Raw genomic sequence first — 21,104 nt, 5'->3', positions numbered from 1 at the left:
TCAGAAAGACAGGTAAATAAATATCAGTAAACACTTACTAAATATCAGCAGAGACCCCTTTCCCAGAACTTTCTCAGGGCAGACCAGTTTTAACACAGTTACCTGGTACATACTATAGATCATATCTGGGAAAACACAGAAGCAAGGCAGAAGGCCATATCTGGATTCAGGGTACACAGAGGACAGCGCTCAGCATGTCCTTTTGTCAGATTGGGCTCTGTGGCTATGTTCCGACATCAAACAAGAACAAACATGTCTTATAAACTGAATGGAAAGTTTAACATAGGAGGCAAGAAATCATGTTCACGAACAATCCAAGAGACAAAATGCACCTGAGGTAAAAGGCTCTGCCTTTCTCCTGGAGTCTCTCTCACCTTCCTTCCCCAAGTTGCCGTTCACCGTGTGTCATTCTGAAAGGCTTGAGTTCACTCCCTGCCGCTCACAAAGGTCAGAGAGAACCAACTTCTGAAAATTGTTCCTTGACCTCTACAGGTGGGTTGTGGTACACATGTGTACCTACATGCAGGTGCGTGTGCTTGCCTGCGCGCGCGCACATACACACACACACACACACACACACACGTCCCTTGACCTCTACGGGTGGGTTGTGGTACACATGTGCACCTGCATGCAGACACACACACACACACCATAAATAAAATAAAAATTTAAAAGAGAATGTATTAAGTGAGAAAAGCTAAAGAAAGAAACAAGTATAAATACAAAAATAGCTTGACTTGATTTTTATTTAAAAGATAATGCACAGCGCAGCTGGTGTGAAGATGAGGGGTGAGTTCTCTTTTCTTCCTTTCTTGCAAGGGTGTTTTCTAAAATGTCTATGCTAAAAATGTACGCGTTTACTTTAAGAAAAAAGCATAGCCTTTAAATTGGCCCCGTTTAACCTGTTTAAGTGGGTCAGCAACCCTACCCATCACCTTAAAAGTGTGCTTGTGGCCTTGCATTTCGCTGGGCTGATGTGCTTCCCCAGAACCAAAGGGAGACACGAAAGCTCTCTGCTAACTCTTTGTAGATTCCCATCTGTGACTTGATGAATATTTGATGCCGTGGCCAGTCAACATGCCTGCATTAGTGAAACTTCTGCCCAGGAGCGACTGCACAGCTCTCAGCAATGAGACCAGAGTAAGTTAAAAAGAGTGGATTCATTAACTACTTCAAAGGCTTTGGGCTTTTTTTTTTTTCCCACTGGCAATTTTGTGGGCTGGATTATTGGCCCTGCTGTATAAACAGTGAGGACCATAACCTCTACTGTACGGAGGAGCTTGCCTTCCCCTGTAGCAGCACCTTCTTCTTTCTGTGTTCATAGCCCAGGAGCAAATGCAGCATGACATCTCCACCTGCCGCCCCCTAGCCCCCATCTTTCTCTTGGTTAATCAGCTGTGGATATTGGTTAAAAAGTGATGTTAGGATCTGCATGGTAAATCTGCAACCTGGTTCCCATATCTGACACAGGTTTTAGGCAGCTGGGTGGACCCTTGTTCCCTCTCTTTCTCTGTCAACATGGCTGATTTTATAAAAATCAACACATCTCTTCCTAAATACCCAGCTGACAGACAAGTGGAATGGGTGAACAAACGCCACTGAAACTGGTTGTGAGCCTAAGCGCAGGAACTTTTTGATTTTTTTCAGGTGAACCTGAGCAAGCGCCCACTCAATCTAAGCTCCACCTAGATATCACTTCTTCCTGGTAGCCCGCCATCCATGTCTCATGTCCACCATGTCATGTTCACCTCCTCCATGCGTCTCCCGTGACAGTCTGCAGGCTGTGTTTGAATCAAATAAGCGAGAAAGTTGAGTAAAACCACACATAAAGACGGCAGATCCTCAGTGAATCAGGGAAGCAATGAATCCGAGTGTCTTGTCTTCACACCTGTCCTCATTTTGCCTGCTTCTTGGCTGCTCTCTCAGGGTGTCCTTGCTTTCCTGGTCTTAGCTGAAGGTCACAGGCTGGTTTAAGGCTCTGCCTTTCAGATCAGGAGTCCAGATGTCGTGACAAGGTAGTTGTGCTCCACAGCCAGGACCAAGACTCTGCTGAAACATCCTTCTTATTTTAAACCTAATGTTTTCATATTAAGAATATAGAGCATGGAGCCTATTTTTTATGTATGACTTTTAGGAGAACCAAGACTTAAACTGATCAGGGCCTCTGGTGTTAGACCTCTGACTCCTGAAGCTTGAGAGTTTCCTTCTGTCTGATGGGTTACTTTAGAGGGAGAAACGTTGAGAAATATGCTGGCTTAATATTGCCATCTTCATTAGGCCATGTGTGTACATAACCACAGGTGTGTGCATGTGTGTGTGAATGTGTGTGCTGAAATAGTGTCTCACTATACAGCCAAGACTGGTCTGGAACTTGCTGTACAGCCCCAGCCTGGGACTCGCCATCCTTCTGCCTCAGCCTCAAGAATGTTGTAATCGGAGGTGTGAGTCATCATGGCCCATCCTCCTTGAATGTGCACTTCTGTTTCGATGGATTGCTTTGCAGAGGCTAAGAGGGCTTTGAAGCCAAAGGCACCAGTTGTGGAACTAGGCCAGGTCAGGTTGGAGGAGAGGGGTGAGCCTGACCAGAAGAAACACCCTGCATTTACAAAGCTCCCTCCCTGTCCTGTGTCCTTCGCTCATAGTTCCCACTCAGGATGAGCCATTGTTCATTCGATGCAGCACTGATCATGCTTAGGCAAGTAACTTAATCCTTCCATGCCTCAGTTTCTCCGGGTCCAAGAATGATATGGATCCCATGACTGTGCTATGAGAGGTGTTTTCAGACATGCTGTAAGCTGTTATCTAAACACACTTGACTCAGCCGGGCGATGGTGGCGCACACCATTAATCCCAGCACACGGGAGGCAGAAGCAGGTGGGTCTGTGTGAGTTCGAGGCCAGACTGGTTGGCAAAGCCAGTTCCAGGGCAGCCAGAGCTGTCACACAGAGAAACACACTGTCTTAAAAACCAAAACCCAACAAACCAAACAAAAAAACCCCCAAAGCAAACAAACAAAAACCTGATTTACAGCCTAGCCAGTTATTACACTTAAATATCACTGCTTATTAACATTAGTGATTTAAAAAAAAAAGCTCATGAAAATCTGTAAGTCTAGTGCAAATATATAAACAAAGAACTAGATGTCAAAATAATCAAGAGTTCTAAATAAGCTAAGAAACTACTAAATGTTCCACCCTTCTGCTTGTTCTTTGTTTTAGAACAACTCAGCAAAATAAAATTCCGGTTTATTGTTGGACATTGTTTCACACATACATCAAACAGGCCAATAAATAAATAAACAGCAACTTCATAGACCAAAAAAAAAAAAAGGAAGAAAAAAGAAACCTTTTATTTTTGACCTTTTTAACCATCTCATACAAAGCAACTACTTATAGTACAGCTAGGTACATACACACACAAAAACACTTACTGGAATGCTCGGAATAAGATTGTTCTGTTGTTGTTTTTGTTTGTTTTTTACAAGTTTTTTTGTCCTTTGTGAGTATAATGAACACGGTCACACCACACGAGTAAGGACAGAGAACGCTCTGAAGGCTGGCTTGATCACCATTATCATTAAAAATGACTGACCCCTAACAATGCATACAAAAATATAAAATGTAAATGAAAAATACAAATAAAATTTCCTTTTAAAATATTTTTAAGGAAAAAAGCAGGACCTTGGAAGCTTGTTTTTTTTTTTTCCTCCCCTTTTGCAAATTCATGTGGTTTTGGTGGGTTGGTGAAGAGCGCATGTCTGCTGTGGGTGGGCGGGGCCTGCTCCTCTAAGGTGACCACGATTAAATTCTGAGACAGGAAGTGACTGGTGAATAGGTCCCGGCGGCCTTAGTTTAGCTTTTCCTTTTAGCTGTCCAGTCATCCTCGTCAGTCTTCTGCTTCTTGGTGTCAACATCATCTTCCTCATCATCTTCAGCTACCCGCTTCCCGTAGGAGCCTCAGCTTCCTCATCTTCATCTCCATCCTCTTCCTCACCGTCACCTTTCCTCCCCTTCTCTTCCTCCCCACCTTCTTTTTCTTCTTCACCTACCTCATTGTCGCCCTCCTGCTCCCCATTTTCCTCATTAGCCTTCCCATCGGCAGGTGCACCTCTTCCATTCTCTGCCTCCACCACAACTTCCTTCTTCTCCTTCAAGCCCTTGGTGGTGATCTCCGAGCTGGTGTGTCCATGGCTGCGTCTGACATGGTGGGTCAGCCGGTGATCCGTTGCAGCGAGTGAGAAAGGAATTGAGTTCGAGGACTCTGGCAAGAAAGCTGCCCCGGAGTCCACCGCGGAGCAGGAGGCGGGCAGCAACAAAGATGACTTTTCAGAGCAGCCAGTCCTATCTTTTTTTTTTTTTTTTCCATTTTGAGGGCTTGAGTCACTAAGAGCCTCACTAAGACCTGGTTTCATTATTTAGACCAGGAACTCACAGAGATCAGCCTGTCTCTGCCTCCCAAAGATGTGTATCACACTGGATGTTTGGGGTGCATGCCTTTAATCCCAGCACTAGGCAGATCTGTAGGCCAGTCTACAGAGCGAGTTTCAGGACAAGCTCTAAAGCTACAGAGAAACCTTGTCTTGAAAAGCCAGAAAAAACAAACAAAAACTCAAAAACAAAACAAAGACATGTATCGCCATACCTGACAGTGCAAACAGATTGTTACATGACTGAATACTGAATATTAGCATTTTTTAAAATTTCACATTTATTTCTTGTGTCTATGTTTGCAATCACATGTGTGGGGAGAAGGGAGTGCTTACCATCCTATGTGGAGATCAGAGGACAACTTTCAGATACTGGGCTTCTCCTTCCATCATGTGAACCCTAGGGGGTCAAAGTCAGGTCTTCATGGCTTGGAGGACAGGCTCCTCTAACTCTTGAGGCATCTCTCTGGCCCCTATCAATCTCTCTGGCTTAGTTTTCAACATCTTGCACCCTTATTAGAGTTCTGTAGTTTGGCTGAGTAATGACAAAGGTGTTCAGAATTTCATACATTGTTATACTGCTATATATTTATTATACTACTTTTCATGTCAATTTTAACAAAACCCCATTTATGTTATCCTCAAGAATTTTACACCAATGTTTTAAGGAAGGAATGTCAAATTAAACAACCTTTTCTAGGTCAGTGTACCCTTATTTTAAAATTAAATGCAGTGTGGAGCAAACCTAATTTCAAGCCAAAAGCAGCTGTGATTGTTGGCGAAGCTATTTCAGCAGAGTTTCCATTCAGAAATCAAGCGCAGGTTTCACAAATCACATTTCATAGTATGGTGGTTGGAATGAAAATGGCCCCCGAAGGAAGTGGCACTATGAGGACATGTGGCCTTGTTGGAGGAAGTGTGTCACTGTGGCAGTGGGCTTTGAGGTCTCCTTCGCTCAAGCTACCCTCAGTGTGGTATACAGTTTACTTCCTGATACCTTCAGATCAAGATGTAGGACTCTCAGCTCCTTCTCTAGCACCATGTCTGCCTGCAAGCTGCCATGATTCTCTCCATGATAATAATGGACTAAATCTCTGAACTTTAAGCCAGCTCCAACTAAATGTTTCCCTTTATAAGAGTTGCCATGGTCATGGTGTCTCTTCACAGCAATAGAAACCCTAAGACAAATTTATGATGAGGTTGGGCAGAATATTATCATAAAAATAAAATTTCAGCATACAAATCTCTCACATTTTCATCTTCTCTAAGAGAATATATGTTTCCAATAAAAATTAAGTTCTTTTTAATAATTTTCAAGGCTGGATTTTTATTTGAAAAAATCATAACAAAAAGCTATTCATGTTTCATATTGATCCAAATACCTCTTTAATGGAGCCTATTCTTTAATCTAGAATAATTATTTGGTGGAAGAGCCAAGTAGTACATCCATTATAGAAAACAGCATGGAATTTCCTCAGAAAATCAATACTAGAACTATTATATTATTCCCAAAGCCAGGTATGTATCCAAAGGAAATGAAATCATCATGTCCAAAGAGTTGTCTTCACTTCCACATCTGCTGTAATACTATTCACAGAAGCCAAGTAGTGGAAATAATCTAAAAATCTGCAATGGATGGATGGATAAAGAAATTGTGTATATATATGTACGTGCACACACATGTGTGCATGTGCATGTGTACACACACACACCAAATACTATTCTGCACTGAAAGGAAAGAAATCCTATCATTTTAACAACATGGAAAAAACTGAGAACGTAAAATTAAGTGAAATAAGTCAGGCACAAAAAAGATAAGTTGTGTACAAACTTGGAATCTTAAAAAAAAAAACTGACCGAGCAGTGGTTGTACACGCTATTAATCCCAGCACTTTGGGAGGCTAGCAGAGCAGGTGAATCTCTGAGTTCAAGGCTAGCCTGATCTACAAAGTGAGTTCCAAGACAGCCAGGACTACACAGAAAAACAAAAACAAAAAACAAAATGACAAAAAGTTTTACAGACATGGACAAGAATATCATTTACCAGGGGTAAAAGGACCATAGGTGGGGGTGGGATGATATGATCCTACGGGTACTATGTTGTTACTTTATATGAATAAGAAGCCAAAGGAGGGGCTGGAGAGATGGCTCAGCAACTAAGAGCACTGACTGCTCTTCTAGGGGACCCCAGTTCATTTCCCAGCACTCACTTGGGTCCATCAGTAATTCCCTGTCCAAGGGATCTGATGCACTCTTATGGTCTCTGCACACATCAAACATGGTAGAGAGACATACATGCATGAAAAATACTCACACATGTAAAAATAAATGAACCTTTTGACGAATCAGCAGCTGTAACATGCAGCTGTACAAGAGGGTGACTCTAGTTAGAAACTGTGTGCTGTAGCCTCAAAACGCTAGAAGAATGGAGAGTTCAAGGCCAGCCTGGATTATATCGTGAGTTTCAGGACAACCAGAGCTTCACACGGACACCCTGTCTCAAAAAACAAAACAAACGAACAAAATTCTAGAAGAATCGATTCTGAATGTCTCTGTCAAAAACAAATGATAAATTTTTGAAGAGATATGTGTGTTCGAGCTGCTAACACAAGGTACACATGTGTGAAGTACTTCTTAGCACCTTATTCATTTACAGTTAGTGCTTTGGGTATCCAGTAAGTAAATAATTTTTAAAAATTCTTAAATAAGAAAATTGTTATCTTTATCAGAAGAACCTGAGTTCAGTTCTCAGCACCCCGCCCCACACAGGCTGTTCACAATCAACTCCAGTTGCAGGGCGCCCACATGCATGTGTGTGTATGCGTGTGCACAAACACACACAGTTACAAAATAAAACAACCCTTTAAAATGTTATTCTCCGCATTAGTTTTTATGACTCTTGCATGCTTCAACATCTTGGCATGAAGTTTGCATTGCTTTTTTTCTATGAAACTAGATCATTTTCATTGTATTCTGTGAATTCTGTGCTGTTGGTTTCACACAAAACTGGGTTAAATGTGGACAACCTAACGCTATTTTTGTAAGTCGATTATCGTGAGGCAGCAATGCCCATATCAGCATTTGTTTCCTTCATTGCCTCTAATTGTTGGCTATTATTTCGGACTTCTTTTTGGTCCTAGTATTTGTCCCTTGCCTCGTTCTTAGTGCAACTAACATTTTCTGTTCTTTCAGTTAAAAGCCCAAGTCTTTCTGACTGTGAACTCCATCACTGGGGGATACGGATGGAGCAGATAGATGGAGGATTGCCTAGCAACAACAACAGCATTCTTTGTGTTCCCACTTTAGAAAGTTGCTACAATTTCTCCTTTTTTTATTTTTTTATTTGTTTGTTTATAAAAATTTCCACTTCCTCCCCTCCTTCCCATACCCTCCCATTCCCCCCACTCCCTCTTCTCCCCCCCCACTCCCTCTCCTCCTCCCTCTCCAGTCCAAAGAGCAGTCAGGGTTTCCTGCTCTGTGGGAAGTTCAAGTTCCTTCCCCCTCCCTCCAGGTCTAGGAAGGTGAGCATCCAAACAGACTGGATCCCAAAAATCCAGTACATGCAGACAAAACAAGACCCAGTGCCATTGTCAATGGCTTCTCAGTCAGCCCCCATGTCAGCCACATTCAGAGAATCCGTTTTGATCACATGCTCGTTCAGTCCCAGTCCAGCTGGCCTTGGTGAGCTCTCATTCGATCAGTCCCCTTGTATCAGTGGGTGAACACACCCCTCGCGGTCCTGATTTCCTTTTTCATGTTCTCCCTCCTTCTGCTCCTCATTTGGACCTTGGGGGGCTCAGTCCGGTGCTCCAATGTGGGTCTCCGTCTGTATCGCCATCCATCGTTTGATGAAGGTTCCCTCTGGTCCTGCCTATCTTGCCCACGTTTTCCTTCCTTCTGCTTCTCATTTGGACCTAGGGAGTTAAGTCCAGTGTTCCAATGTGGGTCTCTGTCTCTATCTCCATTCATCGCCAGATGAAGGTTCTATGGTGATATGCAAAATATTCATCAGTATGGTTATGGGCCAAGGCCAGTTCAGGCACCCTCTCCTCTGCTGCCCCAGGGAAGAATCTGGGGACCTCTCCTTGGGCCTGAGAACCCCTCCAGAAACAAGTCTCTTTCCAACCCTAAAATGACTCCCTTAGTTGAGATATATACTTGCCTGCTCCCATATCCATCCTTCCTCCCCCATCTCATTCCCCCACGCCATCCCCACTCCTCCCCCTCTCCCTTCTCTCTAACCATCTCCCCTTACTTTCACCCCCCCACACCCCCAAACCGTGCACCCAAGTTTGCCTTGCAATCTTGACTACTTCCTATATCCAGGAGGATAACTATATGATTTTCTTCAGGTTCACCTTCTTATTTAGCTTCTCTAGGATCACGAATTATAGGCTCAAAGACTTTTAACTATGGCTAGAATCCACTTATGAGTGAGTACATACCATATTCCTCTTTTTGGGTCTGGGTTACCTCACCCAGTAAAGCGTTTTCTATTTCCATCCATTTGCATGCGAAATTCAAGATGTCATTTTTTTTTTTTTTACCACTGAGTAAAACTCTAATGTGTATATGTTCCACACCTTCTTTAACCATTCTTCTATTGAGGGGCATCTAGGTTGTTTCCATGTTCTGGCTATTACAAATAGTGCAGCTATGAACATAGTTGAACAAATGCTTTTGTAGTATGATAGGGCATCTCTTGGGTATATTCCTAAGAGTGGAATTGCTGGGTCCTGAGGGAGGTTGACTCCCAGTTTCCTGAGAAACCGCCACACTGATTTCCACAGTGGCTGCACAAGTTTGCATTCCCATCAACAATGGATGAGTGTTCCCCTCACTCCACATCCTCTCCAGCATAGGCTATCATTGGTGTTTTTAAGTTTAGTTATTCTGACAGGTGTAAGATGGTATCTCAAAGTTGTTTTGATTTACATTTCCCTGATCGCTAAGGAGGTTGAGCATGACCTTAAGTGTCTTTTGGCCATTCGAAGTTCATCTGTTGTGAATTCTCTGTTCAGTTCAGTACCCCATTTTTTAATTGGGTTAATTAGGGTTTTAGTATCTAGCTTCTTGAGTTCATTGTATATTTTGGAGATCAGACCTTTGTTTGTTGAGGGGTTGGTGAAGATCTTCTCCCAGTCAGAAGGTAGTCTTTTTGTCTTACTGACAGTGTCCTTTGCTTTACAGAAGCTTTTCAGTTTCAGGAGGTCCCATTTATTCATTGATTCTCTTATTGTCTGTGCTACTGGGGTTCTACTTAGGAAGTGGTCTCCTGTGCCTATGTCTTGTAGACTACTTCCCACTTTCTCTTCTATCTGGTTCAAAGTGGCCGGATTAATGTTGATGTCTTTAATCCATTTGGACTTGATTTTTGTGCATGGTGATAGATATGGATCTACTTTCATTCTTCTACAGGTTGACATCCAGTTATGCCAGCACCATTTGTTAAAGATGCTTTCCTTCTTCCATTGTATACCTTTAGCTCCCTTGTCAAAAATCAGGTGTTCATAGGTTTGTGGGTTAATATCCGGGTCTTCTATTCGATTCCATAGGTCGACTTCTCTGTTGTTATGCCAATACCAAGCTGTTTTTGAAGTTCTAGCAATAGCAATAAGACAACATAAGGGGATCAAAGGGATTCAAATTGGAAAGGATGAAGTTAAACTTTCGTTATTTGCAGACAATATGATAGTGTACATAAGCGACCCCAAAAACTCTACCAAAGAACTCCTACAGCTGATAAACACCTTTAGTAATGTGGCAGGATACAAGATCAACTCCAAAAAAAATCGGTTGCCCTCCTATACACAAAGGATAAAGAAGGAGAGAGGGAAATCAGAGAAACCTCACCTTTCACGATAGCCACAAATAGCATAAAATATCTTGGGGTAACTCTAACCAAGGAAGTGAAAGACCTATTTGACAAGAATTTTAAGTCTTTGAAGAAAGAAATTGAGGAGGACATAAGAAAATGGAAAGACCTCCCCTGTTCTTGGATTGGGAGAATCAACATAGTAAAAATGACAATTCTACCAAAAGCAATCTATAGATTCAAATCAATCCCCATCAAAATCCCATCAAACTTCTTCACAGACCTTGAGAGAACAATAATCAAGTTTATATGGCAAAACAAAAAGCCCAGGATAGCCAAAACAATCTTATACAATAAAGGAACTTCTGGGGGCATTACCATCCCTGACTTCAAAGTCTATTACAGAGCGACAGCATTGAATACAATTTCTCCTTTTGAAAATATTCAACCAGATAGGAAAAGCTAAACTTTCTTCCAGTTTATATAGTGAAAAATCAATTATTTGAATAATCAATTATTAGAATCAGCTTGTCGTCCTGAAAACGTGTTTCTGTGTTCAGAAGGCTTGAGTGTGCTTCTCCGAGTGCTCCTTACGACGAGAATTTATAAAGATTAAGAACTTTTCTCTTCCCCTCCATATCCACCAATTTTCCTGTGCTTTATCTTCAGGAAGTGGATCCGTGTCAAATCTGTTCTTTCTGAGTTGTGAGTTAGATATGGAAAATACCTTTTTAATTACCTTGTTTGGGTCAAGAAGAAAAACACTCACCAGTAAAAAAATATGAGATGAGAGAGGATTCATCCGGTCTGTGAATTTTCTCTTATTTTAATTGCTTTGCTTAATAACTAAATCTTCATTAAATGAAGAGTTTGTCAGACTTCCTTGTGAGTTTTACGTAGGCTATGCTCGGTAGAAGGCTGCTTTCTGTCACTGTCTCCAGTTTAAAAGGAGACAGCAGGACAGAATTTTCTAGCATGCTCAGCTTTCTTCTTTTCTGCCCCTCCCCCCTTTTTCTGAGTGCCTCTTTCTGGTTTTGTTAATTCTGTCCCAGCCTCATTTTGTTTCCATTCTCAATGACACAAAGAAATAAAAGAGGGGACGGGGAGACAGCTGGGTAATAGTGCTTGCTGCCAAAGCATGAGGACCGAGTTTAAATCCCAGCACTTGTACCAAAAATTGGGCGTGTCCGTGCCTAGGATTATAACCCAGAACTGTGGGAGGTAGAGACAGAAGAATTCAGGCGGCTGTGACCAACCAAGTTCCAGACTCAGGGAGAGACCTTGTCGCAAGGGAATAAGAAGAGTGACAGAACTGGGTACCTAACATCCCCCTCTGGTTTCTGAGCATGCATGGTGTATGCACACACACACACATTCACACAGTTAAAACATCACACTCAAAGGCCTTCAAGCCTGAGTATACCCCACCAAAAATGTATTGGAAGTAGATATTGAGATACCAGAAATTTAAAAGTATTTTTTTAAATTTATTATTTCTTTTTATCTTTTTTGGTGTTTTGCTTGTGTGGGTGTCTGTCGGGTTCCCCTGGAACTGGAGTTACAGACAGTTGTGAGTTGCCATGTGGGTGCCGGGAGTTGAACCCCAGTCCTCTGGAAGAGCAGTCACTGCTCTCAACCACTGAGCCATCTCTCCAGCTCCTAAAAGTATTTTTACATGTTAGAACCTCAAGGTTATTTTTCTTCTAAAACATCTAAAATTATCAATTAGTACATAATAGCAAAATACAAACAGTAATTAATGAATTTTATACAAATTAAAAAATTTAAATAAAAGTACTTCTAAAGAAACTTTTACTAAATGTTTTTATAAATACAAATTACTAAAAAATTGCTATTTTTTGTTTGAAACATATCAGAGGTAAATAAAAAAAGTCATGTCATCACCCTGGTTGGTTTTTTTTGTCGGCTTGATACAAGATAGGGTCGTTTGGAGAGAGAGACCCTCAGCTGAGAAAACGCCCTCTTCTCAATTCTGTATTGGATCCTCTTCTTTTTCTGTGCTAAGATATAACGGGGGCAACTTATGAAACAGTGGTTTCAACCTGTGGGCTGTAACTCCTTTGGGGTTGCGTATCAGCTATTTGCATTATGATTCATAACAGTAGCAAAATTACAGGTATGACATAGCAACAAAATAATTTTGTGGTTGGGGGTTACCACAACAGGAGGAACTGTGTCAAATGGCCACAGTATTAGGAAGGTTGAGAAACACTGTTAAAGAAGAAAGTTTATTGGGGGCTTACAGTTTCAGAGGTTGTGTCCCTAGCTCTCCTGGTGGGAAGCATGGTTGCAGGCAGGTAGTCATGGAGCTGGAGAAATAGCTGAGAGGGAGAGGAAGAGGGAGAGGGAGGGAGGAAGAGAGGGAGGGAGGGAAGGAGAAAGAGAGAGAGAGAGAGCAAGAGAAAGCGCACTGAGTGCCCACCCCTTCCAGTGACTCTCTTCCCTCCAAGGCTATACTTCTTAATCCTTCCCAAATGGTCCACTAACTGTAGAACAAGCGTTCGAGTATATGAGCCTGTGGGAGCCATTCTTCTTCAAACCACCACATGCCTCTCTCAAATTGGCAGATTAGCCAGTAGGCAACCCTGTGAAGTATTTTATTGGTTAATGGTTTATATGGGAGAACCCAGCCACTGTGGGCAGTGCCATCTCTGGGAAGGTGGTCCTGGGCGATATAAGAAAGCAGACCTGAGCAAGCCATGAAGACAAAAGGCATCACTCCTCCATGGCCACGCTTCAGTTTCTGCCTTTCATGTTCCTGCCTTGAGTTCAGGCCCTGACTTCCCTTCTTGATGGACCACAAATTGTAAGGAGAAATAAGCTCTGTCCTCCTCCAAGTTGCTTTGGTCATGTGTTTATCACAGCAATGGAAGGCAAACGAAGCCAGCTTCCAGTGTGCTGTGTCTCTACTGTTTATGGAAACTAAGAGTAAATGCTGTTTAATATTGCAAATGTTCGCTGGCCACCATGCAGCTGCTGCAGACACTGCACTAATCCCTGAGTACTTATAGGCCCACAAATTGAAACTTGAAGAAGCAAGAAAGTGGATGGTCATCACCCCCTGGGAAACGATGCTTTATCATGCAAGAATCTATAGCATTCATGACATCTGAGAGGAAGGATTTGACAGGTTAATTAATTGGCTTTTTCTCTTGCCTAAATGCTGCCTCAGCTGAAATTCTGCTACTTAGGTCTGCCCTTCCGTGGTGTTGGCAACGGCACAAGCCACAGTCTTCACGACATATGGAGAAAGTCACCTTCTGCTTCCAGGACAGGAAGCAAGAAAGAGAAAGGAAAAAGGCAAGGGTACCAATTGAGGTGGTGCAGGCTGAGGGCCATGGCTGTACCATGCAGCAGGCACCATGTGTTCTTTAGTAAGCTTGCCTTCCGTTGTGAGTCTGTGATGTGGGACTCCCAGAAGAACCTTTGGGGTGGAGCCTCTCATCCAAGTCTAAAGACTGTCCCAAGCTTAGTACAAAAATCCTTCACCCTCGACATGGTATCTCCCATATGGGGAGTAGAAGAAGGCTCAACCCACAAGTATTGGAATGAATTATGATACAAGCATTTCGATGTTCTTCTAGAAAAAAAATACTAACATGCACACACTATTTTGTCTATTTTTTAAATTTTGATGATGATGATTGTTTAGTTTTTGTGAGACGGGTTTTTCTGTGTAATCCTGGTCATTTTGGAACTTGTAGATCAGACTAACCTCCTATTTAGGGCTCCACCTGCCTCTGCCTCCTGAGCGCTGGGATTAAGGCATGTGCCACCACACTGGGACTTATGTATCTTTTCAAATAGACAAGGAAAGTTACAATATAAAAGCTTTGCTGGGCTTCTTTCCCAGGTAAATACATTTGTAACAGTTTCCATGTTGGTACTAAAATTTTGTTGGCTTTATATCTGTAAGATTGCAAACATTTCTTCTTTGTTGATATTTTTCTTCAAGTTTGTCATTGTAAAATTAATATAGAAACATTCTGCGCAACTGATTTGATCTCTGTTTAAACTCATAGCTGCCCCAGTCAACTATAATTAGTTTATAAATGTTAAAAATTAATTAAATTAATTAAATATATCTGCTGTAAAATCACTTAGTTCTTACTCATGGTTTTCATCTTCTGAAGAATTTTCTGAACAATTAAATTATAAATGGAAACTTTACATTAGGATGGTCTCTCTGATACCCAAGGCAGGTGACTATAGCAATGTGTTAATTTTAACTGGCAACATATTTATAAATTCAGATTGGTAAGAAATATTAAATAGAAATCCAAATATATATATATGTAAATATTTAATGGATGTTATGATATGTATCTTATGATAATATAAGTATATGCTTACTTATGTGCTCCATAGAAACGCAATTTAGATTGGAGATATAGGCAGGCATTCGAGGCTTTCTGGTCTACAAAGAGAGTTCTGGGACAGTCGGGGCTGTTACACAGAGAAATCCAGTCTCAAAAACCACAGGAAAAAAAAAGATTGTGTGTGTGTATATGTATGTGTATATGTATATATTACACATATATTACATATATACAATTCATACATTGGTTATATATGCATACATAAATATAAATATATTAAATTTTATATATATATGTGGTTTATATGTGTTGGGGATTTGTGATTTTGGAACTAGAAAGCCAATCCACGATGAACAGTCAGGTTTGACTGACTTCCATGCCGTAGCCTTGCTCCTCTATCATATAGTCTATTTGAGACTAAAACTCAGTGAAGGCCTCAAGGGTCCTTTGAATATAAGAACAAATTTTTAAATAAATTAAAATAAACCATGCAGTTCCATTTAAGGGGTAGAGGGGGAATTAAAGGAAAGATAATGGGATTTTTAAATATTTCTGTATTTCTCAACTTATTTAAATTCTAAAAATGGATTCATGTTATACTTATCAAATCTTAAATATTAATAAAAACAATCTTTTGCATAGTTAGTTGGATATGAAATTCCATGGCCTCTTTGGAAACAGCCTGGTACTTGCTTATGGAGTTAAGCACATGTTTAACACATGACCCAACAGATCAAAGAAAAATGAAGAGTTATGCCTTTGGAAAAATCCATACACAGACATTCATCATAGATTTATTCATAATCTCTATAAACTCTGGAAGCAATCCGTATGCCCACTCACAAGCGGCAACATGCATAAGTTGAGGTACAATCTTACAGGGAGACAATGCAGTGGCAAGAAAATGAAACGGTGACAAACTCTATGTGTTACAATATGGCTGAGTCACTAATGCTGCCTGAAAGAGGCCTGGCACCTAGGGTTCCTGTGTTATATGATTCTGTTGATATGGGGGTGAGGGGAAGGGAAATGACTCGATTAGACAGGTTAGTGTTTGGTGGTGGTGGAGAGGAACATTGGCTAGAAAATGCCTTAGAATTTCTTTTTGCAATGATGGAAATTTTCAACATATTGGTTATGTTGGTGATTATACAGCTGTATATATTTGCTCAAACTCCTTAAGGCTGTCCCTAAAAAGACTCATTGTAAACAAAGTCATAAACTGTAGCTTGTGTCATGGTTATATTATAACCTATTGTTGTCGTGGGATAGTTGTACATTGTGTAAAACTGTATTGCTGTGATTGGTGTAATAAGAAGCTGAATGGCCAATAACTATGCAGGAGATAGAGGCAGGACTTCCGGGCAGAGAGAGAAAGGAGGAGGAGGAGGAATCTAGGCACACAGGAGAAGCCAGTAGACACTGAGAGGAAACAGCAGGTACAAGATGGAAGACAGGTAACTTCCCATAATAGAACATAGATTAATATAAATGAGTTGATTTAAGTTGTAAGAGCTAGTTAGGAACAAGTCCAAGCTATATGCTGAGTTTTCATAGTTAATAAGAAGTTTTCATAGTTAATAAGAAGTTTTCATAATTAATAAGAAGGTTCCAGGTCATTATCTGGGGATTTGCTGGTGGGACAAAAAAATGAGTTGTTACATATAGTCTCTCTCATCTAACATCATTTATTATATAATGTGACAGATTATCATATTGGGTAATAGCGTATAAAACACAGGCTATCTATTAGGAGCACACAAAGGCAGTTGGAAGCAGGGTCCTGGAAATGGATGATCAGTTCAGATGACAGTATCATATAGGCCTAAATGGCTTAATTACAGTGGTAGTTGGGGCTGAACAATTAGCTACACTTTGAAAGCTAATGGTGCTAAGAGAATCTGAGGAAGCATAAATGTTCCAATTCAGGGCTCAAAATTAGTGTTTAAATAATGAATTTACAAATAAGTCAGTGGAGAAAATATAAGAATATGGTAACACTAGCAATAAGGCTTATATAGTCTTCCAAATCCTCTTGCCCTATAAAAAAGGATAGGGAGAGGGCTTAGTGGTTAAGAGCACTTGCTGTCCTTCCAGAGGACCCAGGTTGGTTCCATTCACAACATTCACATGGTTGGTGGGCTACAACCACTTATAACTTCAGTTCCAGGAATTCTAACATCTTCCTCTGACTTTTGGAGCTATCAGGCATGCATGTGGTACACATACATACGTGCAGGCAAACACTCATATACATAAACTAAAATAAATATATTCTTACAGGACAGACTATTAGCAACATCCATGGCCCAGTATCAACAACTTCAAGCTAACTCAATGAACATGACACCCCCTGAACACCCAAATCTGAGCAGGTACCTGAAAGTCAACAAAGATAATGAAAGGTGTACATTGCCTCAGTGTCCACAGATGAGATATGTAGATTCAGTGGATACATGGATGCAGTGGATATGTGAATGCAGTGGATATGTGGGTGCAGTGGATATGTGGGTGCAGTGGACATATGGATGCAGTGGCTACGTGGATGCAGTGGACATATGGATACAGTGGGCATATGGATGCAGTGGATACATGGATCAGTAGATATGTGGATGCAGTGGATACGTGGATACAGTGGATATGTGGATGCAGTGGATTTATGGGTGTGACAAAGGGAAGGGCTGAAGAAGAGCTAGTCTTGGCTCCATGACCTTTCAAAACTGAAAAGTTCCTTTGTAGTCAAAAGTCTCAACCAAAAGTAGACTGTGTGTAGAAAGCAAATTCTCAAAGGGGAACCCATAGTATTGAAATACAATTAATAAAAACTCAGAAACAAATATTGGGGTCCAACCTGAAGACCAGAAAAACAATGCAGGCAACCACTGGCTCACTCTTTGACCTCTGTTCGAAAATGGTGATCCTGCCTCCAGGAAACCTCAGAATGAGACTGAGACTGAGAGTTGTCTCCTCCCATTTTAGAACCATCTCTAGATCTGGGATTAAAGGCGTGTACCACTGAGAAAGGCATGCACTGCCTGGTTTCTATGGCAACTAGTGTGGCTACTGGAATTAAAGTTGTGTGTCACAACTGCCTGGTCTGTAAGGCTGACCAGTGGGGCTGTTTTACTCTCTGATCTTCAGGCAAGCTTTATTTATTAAAATACAAATGAAATGCCACCACATAGTCGACAGGAAGTAGAAGACTCGGGTTAAAGGAGAGGAGCCCCACATTATAAAGTTCTTCTAAGGGCCCAGAGAGGAAGTGATGGAGTTGGAATGCTAGAACAGTTATTCTGACCCATCTTTTATCATAAAGGAAAATTGAAGTTTGTATAAAAATGATCAAAGAGCCCTCAAATAACTTGATATGAGAAGAAAAGCAAGCACTGGGCCAAACAGCATTCCAACAATAAAAACATACCAAAAGGAAATATTTACAAACACAGTGAAAAAAAGGTAGCTTACGATTTGAAGATGATCTAAAAATCTAGCAAAAATAACATTGGGAAAGAAAGGACCATTGAAGTCAGAATTAGAGACCTCAGAAGGTAAGACTCACAACTAGAGTCAACATTAATCATTTTAGAAATGAAGACTCAAACAGAAGGGACAGGAGAGGGAACAGACGCAGCAGATAATGTCTTAAAGTGAGTTAAAGTGAAAAGACAAAGACTAAAAAGGATTCAAGGAGGCTGCTCACAGACCTGCACTGCTGAGATCTGCGGACTCTTCCGAGTTCTAAGTCAGCGAAGAATTTCCGATGTCCCCTTTCCGTCTCTTCTTTGGACAGCCACCCAAATGCTAACTGAGTATGCTCGCCCTAACACTCTGGGCTTCTCCCACTCTTTTATCTAAAGGCCGTCCCTCCTTCTCTCCACCACAGCGTGTAGACCTCCACTGCTGACCCTAGCCCAGAAGGCCTGACTTCGACTTCATCATCTCCTGCCTCCAGGAAGCTGCCGAGATTTATATGGCGCCTGTCAAGTCGTTTCTCTATTGAACTTCAGTAAGTCCCACCCTCCCCTGCAAGGCCCCTTTGTATATGAGCAAGTATATGCTCACCTATGTGAGTGCATTTGGGTGAAGTCAAAGCACAACCTCGGGGTTTATTCTTCAGGCAGTAATCCACCTTATTTTTCAGACAGTGTCATTCATTGGCTTGACCATTAAGTTAGGCTGGCTGGGCAGTGGGTCGCAGGGATCCATCTCTTCCTCCAGTGTGTGAGGTTACAAGGCTATGTCACTATGCCCGGCTCTTTATATGGGTTCTGGGGACCAAGCTTAAGCCCTTGCACTTGAAAGGCAACACAGTACTGACCGAGTTATCGCCCCAGCCCAAAAATTGGCATTTAAGATTTTTGTATTAGATGATAGCATAATAAACATTAAATCTACAATAGCAATAATCGCGGTAATAGCAGCAACAACAATTCAGTTCTGCAAAAGAATGTCCTTGTTTCTTAGGAGGCAAGTGCAGAAGAACTTTAGACTGAAAATTCACTGGGTGTCTAATTTCCTCTATTTTCAGACCTGCCACCTAGACTCTATCCTAGGACCTAAGTGACCTGGCCTGAAAAGATGAGATGGCCTGCATTGGTCAGGATCATCTGGGCTTCAAGTAACAAGACACCTGAGTCAAGGCAGCTTAAACTGCAAGGACACCTCATGTAATAAGAAGTCCAAAGGTAAATGGCTTCAGGATCGTAGAGTCGCCAGTCCCAGGATATAAAGCTCTCGTCTGTCACCTTTTCCTGCATGTCTCTCAGCTTCATCTCTGTCGCGAGATGCCTACACAACTTTATGTACCATGTCCTCGCGTGACATGCCCGAAGAAGATGGGAAGGGTGCAGGTTAGAACCCTCTCAGGATTGTCCTCTTGTATGACATTCTTCCCCATTAGCCCATCCCCCCAAAGATTTCCATCACCCCTCATTGCCCATACAGTCAGTCATCACTCACCACCTGGCAAGAGTCGCCAGAACCAAGCTAAGGAGGGATCGTTGTTGAGTGAGCAGCCAGCCATGTTCTGTATCTGAGCTGATCAGACTCACCTGCTTGGGACTCTATGGGAAGAACCCCAGGCAGCCATTGCCGTCAGCAGGTAAGCTGGCTCTGAACTGATAAGAGGCTATGATAAGGCCAGGCCAGTTTCAAGCTAAGAGCAGGCTCTAGAAGCTACCAGGACCCTGGTGTTTTCAGCTTACAGTTTCAGCTCCAAGCCACAGAGAATGCACCAGGTAGAACCCTACACAGGCCAGTAACAGGAAATGTGAGAAGCCCCACCCCCTCCCAAAAGAGGCCATGGTTATAAATGTACTGGGATGGCTTAAGTCACCAAAGGTTGAAGTGTGGCTGAGCTTCAGAAGGCGTTGGGGGCAGGTGTAACTCACACCAGGTGCCCACTTTGTGCCTCTTGCCTGTTTCTTATTCTTATCACTGCATGAGGGCAGCTCTGTCTCCATGTCCCTATGATATCACCTCCAACACACACACACACACCCACACACACACACACACACACACACACACACACCTTGTGCATTTGCGTGAAAGCTTTGACCTCCACTAGGAACCCATGGGGTGGTTGGTTTGTTCCTTGATCCGAGTTTCAGATTCCCAGGGGAGAGAAACTGAGAGGTGAGGTCAGGTCAGGTGTCCAGTCCACCAAGTCCAGAGGCTTCAAGTGACAACAGATACACGTGGAGGAAGGAGGGCAAAACTAGACCCCAGAGTCCTGGATGCCAGGCTGCAACAGTATCTCTAAATGCTCTACCACGATCTCCTTAAAGTAGCAGCTCAGAGGGTTGGGGGAGAAATTTCTTCCAGGGGATAGCTGGCAACATCTGGAGACACTGTGGTCATTCCAGCCTGTCCACTACATCTGGAAACATTGTGGTCATTGCAGCCTGTTTGTTTTGGCTAGTTTTATGTCAACTTGACACAACCTGGAGTCAGCAGAAAGGAGGGAGCCTTAATTGAGAAAATGCCACCACAACATCCTGCTGTAGGGGTTTTTCTTCGTTAATGATTGATGGGGAAGGGCCCAGCCCACTGTGGGTGGTGCCATCCCTGGGCTGGTGGTCCTGGGTTCTGTAAGAAAGCAGGCCAAGCAAGTCATGGAAAACAAGCCAGTAGGCCGCAACTCACCATGGCCTCAGCATCAGTTCCTGCCTCCAGGTTATGGCACTGTTTGAGTTCCTGTCCTGACTGTCTTCGATGATGAACTGTGATGTGTAAGTATAAGTCAAATAAACCCTTTCCTCTCCAACTTGCTTTTGGTCATGGTGTTTCATCACAGCAATAGAAACCCTAACTAAGACACTGTTGGTGGGGACCAGGAATGTCATGAACAATTTAGAACTCTCCCATATCGTTATGTGAGAATTATCCAGGTCAAAATGTCAGCAACGCTGAGGTTGACAATCCTTACAGCCCGCTCTTTAACTGCAGTACTGAGGATTGAACCTGGTGCCTTGTGCACAGTAGGCAAGTACCCTGACGCCGAGCTACAACCCCCCAGCCC

General features: G+C 42.2%; 1 long non-coding RNA gene and 1 pseudogene across 1 annotated transcript; one reads left to right on the top strand and one right to left on the bottom strand.

Annotated features, from left to right (window-relative positions):
* Nucleotides 1–961: 961 nt before the first annotated feature.
* On the top strand, nucleotides 962–20,735 carry LOC146891760 (uncharacterized). The gene is made up of 3 exons (XR_014996946.2): nucleotides 962–1,140; nucleotides 18,465–18,587; nucleotides 19,110–20,735. It is a non-coding gene; the product is annotated as an uncharacterized LOC146891760 (long non-coding RNA).
* Nucleotides 3,852–4,203, bottom strand: LOC125390645 (prothymosin alpha pseudogene; annotated as a pseudogene).
* Nucleotides 20,736–21,104: the final 369 nt, after the last annotated feature.

The sequence above is a fragment of the Myodes glareolus genome, chromosome 13 (assembly GCF_982192425.1).
Source record: "Myodes glareolus chromosome 13, mMyoGla1.1, whole genome shotgun sequence".
NCBI lineage: Eukaryota > Metazoa > Chordata > Mammalia > Rodentia > Cricetidae > Myodes > Myodes glareolus.
The sequence above is the reverse complement of the archived record's forward strand: the minus strand, read 5'-3'. Positions and strand labels throughout refer to the sequence as shown.